The sequence below is a fragment of the Marmota marmota genome, unplaced genomic scaffold (assembly GCF_001458135.2).
Source record: "Marmota marmota marmota unplaced genomic scaffold, marMar, whole genome shotgun sequence".
Taxonomy (NCBI): domain Eukaryota; kingdom Metazoa; phylum Chordata; class Mammalia; order Rodentia; family Sciuridae; genus Marmota; species Marmota marmota.
In genome coordinates this window covers 41,121,909-41,131,734 of record NW_025999977.1, presented here as the reverse complement: position 1 = coordinate 41,131,734, position 9,826 = coordinate 41,121,909, and positions in this window count along the sequence as shown.

The following is a 9,826-nucleotide window of genomic DNA, read 5'->3' as shown; positions in this document are numbered from 1 at the left end:
AAAAAAAAAAAAAAAAAAAAAAAAAAAAAAAAAGGTGAGGAGGGCTGAGGATGTAGCTCAGTTATAAGGGTTCAATTGCCAGTTCAGCAACAAATAAAATAAAAAGCATTATGCTAAATGGAAGAAACCAGAAGGAAAATACTACAGAAGTATGGTTCCACTTACATGAAATTCTGAAAAAGGCAGAGTGGTAGAAAGCAGGTGGGGAGTTGCCAGGTGCTAGAAATTGCAGAGGAATGATTAACCAAGGGCCATGAGGGAACTTTCGGGGTAATGGAAATATTTTATATCATGATTGTGGTGGTAGTTGTATTCCTGTATATATTTGCCAAAAACTTGTTAACTGGGCTGGGGTTGTGGCTCAGAGGTAGAGTGCTTGCCTAGCACACGTGAGGCACTGGGTTCGATTCTCAGCACTACATAAAAATTAAAAAAATAAAGATATTGTGTTCATCTATAACTAAAAAATAAATATTAAAAAAAAACTTGTTAGCTTAAAGTTGATAGTCCCCCCCCTTTTGGTGGTACTGGAGATTAAACCCAGGGATACTATACCACTAAGCTATTTTCTGCCCTTTTTAAAATTTTTTTTTTTTTTTTTTTTAAAGAGAGAGAGGAGAGGGAGGGGGAGAGAGAGAGAATTTTTTAATGTTTATTGTTTAGTTTTCGGCAGACACAACATCTTTGTTTGTATGTGGTGCTGAGGATCGAACCCGGGCCGCACGCATGCCAGGCGAGCGCGCTACCGCTTGAGCCACATCCCCAGCCCCATCTTTTTAAAATTTTTTGAGACTGGAACTTGATAAATTGCTAAGGCTGGCCTCATAGTTGTGTCCTCCTGCTTCAGCCTTCCAAGTTGCTGGGACTACAGATACACACTTATACAGTTTATTATATAAAAATATGCCTAAAAATAAGTGACCAAAATTTTTTTTAAAAACTCACTTTACACCTGTAGGTTAACTGCATAGCTCTTTTCTGACTCCAGCAGGCATACATTTATAATCCCTTCTTAGTATTCTATGTTTTATATAGACAAAATATACTCTAAACAAAACATAGTATTTTTTTTGTATAGACAAAACATGTTTTTTTTTTTATTCATTGTTTAATGTGTTATACTAGCTGAGACTTGGAAGCATAAGAATTTGCCTTTTAGAACTTCTCTTCTTGGAACCCAAGAGGAAACGGAAGTTGTGTGACTTGTTAAAGTATCAAAAAGAGTGGGAGCTGAGAGTATATATAGCTCAGTGGTGGAGCACATGCCTGGCACGTGCAAGGTCTCAGATTCCATCTTTGCAACAATAACAAAAAAAAAAAAAAAGGGGAGGGGAGAAGAGTTCAGTCCAGAAGAGGACATGCAGCCCACTGCATCTGTTTGTGGCTCACAGGCAGATCTACTACAGGAACCAAGTATTTCAAAACCACTACAAATACCAGTATGTCATGTTACCCAGAGAACCTCCCAAACAAGTATCTCAAACCCGCCTGATGTCTGAAGAGGAGTGGAGGAGTCTTGGTGTCCAACCGAGTCTAGGCTGAGTTTATTGTATGACTCCCGAGCCAAAAACTTATATTCCTCTCTTTAGACAACCTCTTCCAAAAAGTCAACAAAAATGAAGTATGGCTGGGGATTGTCAACTAAATCTTTTTCAGTTTTAATGTATACATGTATACAGGGTAGTATTGAGTGAATACTTGAAAAATGTACAAGTCATTCATGGACACCTCTGCATAAGCCACATTATAGAAACAAGCCTGTTAATTGAAACTGCAAGTAATTATTGTAAGGTGTTTAAAATTTCTCCTAGACATTTTTTAATATCTTTATTTTTTTATGTGGTGCTGAGGATCGAACCCAGTACCTCACACATGAGAGGCAAGCACTCTATTGCTGAGCTATAATCCCAGCCCCTCTCCTAGACATTTTTTTCTCTTAATTTAGTGCCTGTTTGACTTTACCTGTTACTTTTGCTAACATTTATTTATTGCATTTCTAAATAAAAACAGGAGGGCTAGAGGTATAACTCAGTGGTAGCACTTGCCTAGCATATGTGAGTTCCTGGATCTGATCCCCATCGATCTTGGCCTAGAGAGACTGCTGGGTCCTAGCATAAGAAAACCACATTCACACTCTTGCTCTCCCACACATAACCTAGAGGCCACTGTGAGCCCACCACAATGTCACCCTAACCCCAGTCTCCTACTGAATTACATCAGGCTTAGAGATGGGGAGGGATGGGTGTTAGAAGTTGACCTTTGAGCCAGGAGCAGTGGCACACACCTGTAATACCAGCGGTTTGGGAGGTTGAGGCAGCAAGATAGCAAACTCAGAGCCAGTCTCAGCAACTTAGCAAGGTCCTAAGCAACTTAATGACACCCTGTATCACATTGGGGGGGAAAAGGGGGGGAGGGCTGGGGATATGACTCAGTGCAAAGTACCCCTAGGTTCAATTCCTTTTTTTAAAATTTATTATTTATTTCTTACATACATGACAATAGTGGAATGCATTACATTCATAACTATCCATTCACAGCACAATTTTTCGTAACTCTGTATATAAAGTATGTTCATGCCAAATTATGCCATTATACATGAGCTCTCTCTCTCTTTCTTTTTTTTAGTCATAGAGGGACACAATACCTTTATTTTACTTATTTACTTTTATATGGTGCGAGGATAGAACCCAGTGCCTCACACATGCCAAGTGAGCACTCTATAACTGAGCTACAACTGCAGTCCTGCCTAGGTTCAATCCTCCCCACCACCCCCCAAACAAAAACAAAAACAAAAACAAAAAACAAACTTCACTTCAGACATCCTCTTCTCAAGGAAACTTTTCATGACTGCCCCTCTCTTCAATATGACCTAGGGATCTCTCTGATGTACATTCACACAAGCACTCTGCACATACTCTTTTAGCCCATGAAATGAGCACAGAAATGGGTAATGTGTGTTCCTCTTCCAGCCTGTGAATTAGGGGACAAGGTCCATCATAAAATTTCTGAATTCCAGGCTCTAAAACAATGCTTGGCTCACATTAGAACTTCAGGAAGTTTCTGTGGAATGAATGAACAGATAAGATTATCGAGTCTTGGATGCAGTCCTGGGAAACAAGATCCAGGTCCAGAGCCTGGCGCCGTGAGGCACACGTCTATAAACCTAGGCACTTGGGAGGCTGAGGCAGGAGGATTGCAAGTTTGCAACTTGGCAAGACTGTCTCAAAATAAAATTTAAGAGAAAGGCTAGGATACAGCTCAGCATTAGAGTATCCTTGGGTTCAATTCTTAGTACTGCCCATCCCTTGGCAAAAAAAGTCCTGGTCCAGGGTCTAGACAGGCAGTCACAAGGGAGGTGAGTTGTGGGGGGGATCTTAGTTCTGGTTACTGAGGCACACAGCTTCTCAAGGATCAGGACAGACCAGAGTGAAATTCAATGGTGAATCCACAGAGATTGGGCTACAGCTTCTTAAGTCTTCCCAGTTAGGATGAGACCAGGAGGGTCCCACAACCTCACATACAGCTTGAATTCAGTAACCCCAGGTGTAGGCTAACGTGGTTTGAATTTATTTACTGATTTGTTCACTTTTTTACGTGTAACCCCCTGACCAGTGTGTGTACTGTGAGGATAGGGATCTTATCTATGTCATAAGCATTCTGACCAATGCCTGGCGTAGACAGCACTCAGTAAATATTTGTTGAATAAACTCACTCAAACTGAACCCACCAGGGAAAACCCAGATGCAGCATTATTCATTCATTCTGTAAAATATAATTGACAATAGGCCCAAAGAAACGCCAATCAGCACATTCTTTGCTCTGTGGGAAGTCCTACTTCGGAAGACTAACGCAGATTCAAGTGTCGCTTGGTAAATACACAGTCAGGCCAAGGGGATTTGGAAGATCTTAAGAGACTGAGACTGAGCTGTGGCACCCAGATGAGTCATGCTTTCCCATGACGTCCCTTGGCAAACAGGAGCCTGCCTTGTCCAGTGCTGGCATCTCTTCTCTATCACTAGGGGAGAAACACTGATGGTCTGTCCTCTCCCACTTGCCTTCCCCGTGCTCTTATCAGTCACGATGCTTCAGACCTTTTGGTTTGACTTCACATTACAGTGTCCAGTATTGCACAGTGTCCCTCATTGGTTACATTTTCCACTGTGGCTTCTCAATGAGATTTGGGTCAGAATCTCACAAAGCCTGCTAAAGATAACCCATGCTAGACCATAGAGAAAGACCTTCCACTAAGTTGTAAAGTCCCTCAGTTTCCCTGTCTCTAGGAAATGAAATAATAACACCTTTTCCTTCTAACCCACAGGGCCAGGGCTGTTAAGCAAAATAAACCCAAGAAATTGAACATGAATGGCTTAAAAGTTGAGAGCTAGGGGTATGGCTCAGTGTTAGAACACATGCTTAGCATGCTTGAAGCAAGCCCTGGGTTCTATCCCACAAAAAAGTTGTGATTTATCTCATAAAGTTCTATGCTAGATTTGCCACTAGTGAACTATGTGACATTAAGTCATTTTGTCAGATATGTGTCATGTTTTTAATAAACACCCAAGAAATATTTACTATTGATATGGTTCAATTGCTATGGGATTGCCGTGGGATGAACTGAGACACCTCTCCACTTTCCCAGGGAGCATGCCTGAGGAAAAATAGTTGATTTTTAGGGAAATATTGTGATTTTTGTTTTATTGAATGCAATATGAAAATGTGGGGGTCATAGCTGAATAGTTTGGCAGCAAAGAGTTTCAGAGGTTGTTTAGTGGAAGAGATAAAGAGAGAGGAGATAGCAATGTGGTGACAAAGAGAAAACTGAGAGAGAAAGAACTGGTCTAACAAGTCAAATGGGAAGGATCTAATTAAGTTTTGCTCTGTGGGGTGTAATGTAATCCTCTTTTCCATTTCCCAGAAGACTTGAGTAAAATCTCATTAGTCACAAAAATACTTTTGAATTTGAACTTGAATGTATGAACTTGAGGATGTAAACAAAGTGCTCAGTCTGGCCTGGAGGTGTGTAGGGAATGAGAGCAAAGACCAACCATCTTCTGGTTATATTATCAATTAAAACTGAGGAGGTGAATTAAGTAAGGTTTATGGGCTCTTCCATCCCTAAAGAGAGAGAGAGAGAGAGAGAGAGAGAGAGAGAATTTTTTTAATATTTATTTTTTAGTTTTCGGTGGACACAAAATCTTTATTTTTTTATTTTTATGTGGTGCTGAGGATCTAACCCAGCGCCCCGCACATGCCAGGCGAGTGCAATACCTCTTGAGCCACATTCCCAACCCCATCATCATTTTCTATAGCAAGTTTTAATTACCCACAGAAAAATCACCCTTCCTAACTTGCAACGTTAATGACAACAGCAGTTAGGGTATGCTCAGATAATGTAAACTCACATTAATATTATTTTAAGTTAAACATGTTTACAAAAAATAATGTTTTGGGCTGGGCATGATGGTACACACCTGTAATCCCAGCAACTCAGGAGGTTGAGGCAGGAGGATTGCAAGTTAGAGGCCAGCCCCAGCAATATAGTAAGACACTCAACAACTTAGCAAGACCCTGACCCTGTTTTTTAAAAAAAAGTAATGGAGATGTAGCTCAGTGACAAAGTATCCCTGTTTAAACCATGATACTAGAAAAGACAAAAACCAAAGAAAGTAAAAACATGACCCATAGAATAGGATAAAATATTTACAAATCATGGACCGAATAAGAACTTGTATCCAGAATACATAAACAACTCTTATAAATTAAGAAAAACCCCAATCCAATTTAAAAACTGAGCAATAGATTTGAATATATATTTATCCAAAGAAGATGTACAAATGGCCGTAGCTCATGAAAGATGATCAGCATCATTAATCATTCAGAAAATGAAAATTAAAACCATAATGAGGTAGTCAGAGGGTGGTGCCTCATGCCTGTAATCCCAGTGACTTAGGAGACTGAGGCAGGAGGATCACAAGTTTGAGGCCAGCTTCAGTAACTTTGTCAAGCCCTCAACAACTTAGTGAGACCCTGTTTCAAAATAAAAAAAATAAAATGTGTTAGAAACGTGGCTCAGTGGTAAAGCACCCCTGGATTAAATCCCCAATATCAAAACCAAACCAAGGGGCCAGGGTTGTGGCTCAGTGATAGAGTGCTTGCCTAGCATGTGTGAGGCACTGGGTTTGATTCTTAGCACCGCATAAAAATAAATGAATAAAATAAAGGTCCATCAACAATTAAAAAAAAAAAAAGTAACTGTGAACTGCCTTCAGGACCATTTAAAAAAAACTCACAATGAACTAATTAGAATGAATTTCGGAAATTAAAAAAAAAATGAGATAATATTCCCCACCACCAGGTTCAGGCACTTTGGAAAATGATTTGGTGGTTCCTCAAAAAGTTAAAACATGAAGCTATTATGTGCTCCAGTAATTCCATTCCTGAGTATCTATTCAAGAGAACTGAAACATAGGTCCACTCAAAGACTTGCATATAATGGCCATACATAATCTTTTTTTCTTTTCTTTCTTTCTTTTTTTGCTCTACCACTGAGTTACATCCCAAGTCTTTTATTTATTTATTTATTTATTTTAATTTTGAGACAGGATCTTGTTAATTACCCAGGCTGACCTTGAACTCTCCTGCAAGACCTTAAGTAACTTAGTAAGAAACTGTTTCAAAATAGAAAACAGAAAGAATTGGGGATGTAGCTTAGTGGTACTTCCCCAGTCCTCTGTTCAACCCCCTAGAATTGAAACAAACAAAAAAGCTGTTATAAAAATTTTACAGGGTATGGTGATGCATACCTGTAATTCCAGTTACTTGAAAGGCTGAGGCAGAATGATCACAAGTTTAAAGACAACCTAGACAATTTAGCAAGATTTTGTCTCAAAATAAAATTTAAAGGGCTGGGGGTTTAGTTCAGCAGTAGAATATTTGCCCAGCATGTACAAAGACCTGGGATAAATCCCCAATACCATAAGAAAAAAAACTTGTGTACACAATATGATCCCACAAAATATTCCTACACAAAATAGAACATTTTAGATTCTGCTTTCTATTGCTTAACCAAAAACACACATAGTATTAGTCAGGAATTTTTTTTGCAAGTAACAGAAATCCAGATTGAAGTGGTTTAAGCAGAGAATAGAATGTATTGCCTCACATTGCCAAAACTTACAGGGATTGTTGGTTTTAGGTAGAGCTAAATCTAGAGGCTCAAATGATGTAATTTAAGCATGCCTTTCTTCCTGTTCCTCAGACTTGATTTATTCTGTGTCAACTTCATTCTCAGGTCTACTCTCCCCAAGTGGGGGCAAGATGGCCAGCATTGTCTAGCAGGATGTAATCCTGCCAATTTGGAAGCTAAAAAAAAGTCTTTCCCAATAAAAATCCAAGATTAGACTTTGATTCCCTGACCTGAGTCATGTGTGTGTCCAGAGGGGTGTGATACTCTTATTGACATTATAGTAGGGTACAAACCATACTGAGTGAATGTTGATGTTATAATGTAAAATTGGGTTATTTAAAACGTGTGAAGCTCGTATGGTGGCACATGCCTATGATGAGGCCAGCCTTGGCATCTTAGTAAGACCCTGCCTCAAAATGAAAACATAAAAAATAAAAAGGGCTGAAGGTATAGCTCAGGATTAGAGCCTTCCTGGATTCAATCCCCAGTACAGGGGGCTGGGAGGAATAAACCAAACCAAACCAAACCAAAAGATAATGTGAGCTTACGGTGTTTTGAAAAAGAAACATGGATACTTGGAACTAATATTGATTCACTTAGAAAAAATAGTTCAAAACTTTCTACTAGGGCTGGGGGTGTAGAATAGTAGTAGAATGCTTGCCTAGCATGTACAAGGCCATGGGTTTGATTCCCAGCACCAAAATTTTAAAAAAAGTAAACTAAAAAAAGTCTTAACTTGCTGGGTGAGATAGTACACACCTGTAATCCCAGCTCCTTGGAAGACTGAGGCAGGAGGATCTCAGTTTTGAGGACAACCTGGGCAACTTAGTGAGACACTGTGTCAAAACAAAAAATAAAAAGAGCTAGTTTCAGTCCTCAGTAACACACACACACACACACACACACACACACACAAATAGGACCAGGAGTAGAGTATCTCAGAGGTAGACAGCTTCCCTAGCATGAGATCCTAGTTTCAATCTTAAGCACTGCCCCAAAACTAATAAATAATAAAATAGATTGCAAAAGTGGCAGAACAGGATAATAATGCTTGGGATTTTTCATTTAATTTTTGCAAGGCACTACACAAGTCTTTCATGATATTCTTGTAAAGATTGAATAATTGAGTTGGGTGGAGTCATAGTTCATTGACCAGCCATTTCCAAGGACTGACTGACAATGGATCAACTTACTAAATGCTGGTGAGCCACAGAGATCTGCTCTTAATCCTGACTTGGTTGACTTGCTTATTAACTACTTAATACAGACAGAGAAACCATGTTTACTAGATTGAGGGAAGGTATGGGACCAAAAACAGGTGATATGTTGCAAGGGGACAGACCCAAATTAAAATTAAGTAGGGGTTGGGCTACGGGTTGTGGCTCAGCGGTAGAGCGCTCGCCTAGCACATGTGAGGCCCTGGGTTTGATCCTCAGCACCACATAAAAACAAATAAACAAAATAAAAGTATTGTGTACAATTAAAAAATAAATATATTTAAAAAAAAATTAAGTAGGGTCGTATGGTGTGGTCTGTGCCTGTAGATGACCCAAAACCAACTAGACCATGTGGGAATCAATGGGAAAATGATTGCCAAGAATCACAGGAGAGAGGGGTGGTGCTTGGTCTTGGGCCTGAAAGCATGAAGCAAGAGCCCATCCCAAGGCAAGGTGAAGGACACTGCTGTTTATCTTGCACCCACAAAATGCTTCATATACAATACTTTGTTTGACCCTTACGACAATCCTGCAATGTAGGTTTTGTATTCCTATTTTACAAAAGACAAAAATCTGAGGCTCTGAAAAGTGAGTTTCCAGTCACACACACCAGGCTGGCCTGGAATAGTGAGGGAGGAAGCAGTGCCAGGAAGGAGGCTGACCTTGGTGACTTAGCAATGAGCTCAGCGCCTGTGTCCTCCAGCCTCAGTGCCAGGCTTGGCCCCACCAGCACCAGGAGTGTGCCATGTCAGGACTTACTAGACCCAGGAAAGGGGTGATGTGAGGACCCAGAGAGTTTATCCTCACAGGTGCAGAGCAAGAATTTGGTCTCCATGTTGCTCTAGCCCTGGGTCTTCTGGGATTGGGTTTAGGGGTGGCATCCTGCTCTACAGGAGTGTTTGCGGGGGGTGTCTTTATATTTAATTCTGTCTTTCTCCTAAAGCAAATCCTAGAGATGTCTGGGCATCTTCTCTGGAGAAGAAAGACTTAGGCAGATAATAGGAGATGCTGGTGCCTGGCTCATCCTTCCCATACAGGGACAGATTCCAGGGCCTGTCCATGTCTGTAAGGGCTTGGCAGTGATATTTTAGCTCCCTTCAGAGATAAAGTTTCGGGCATGAGGTCGCTGCTCTGGATGACAAGTGGGACACAATGGTGAGAGGCAGGGAGCAAGAAACTGTCCACTGAGGAGGATGCTGGGACAGGGCAGGGTGGGGCTAGCCCAACTGGTTTATCCCGGCCAGGAAAGGACAAGCCAGATCTGGCTCCCAGGGAAGGCTAGAAAGGGAGGGGTGTGGTGCTGACTCAGGGCCTGCCTGAGTCAGGTGACAAGGCAAGGACAGCTGTTGCCTGGGTGTTTTTAGAAAAGTTTTGAGTGACAACAGCTCTCATGGGCTGCTTCTGCACCTCCTCAGAAGCAGGC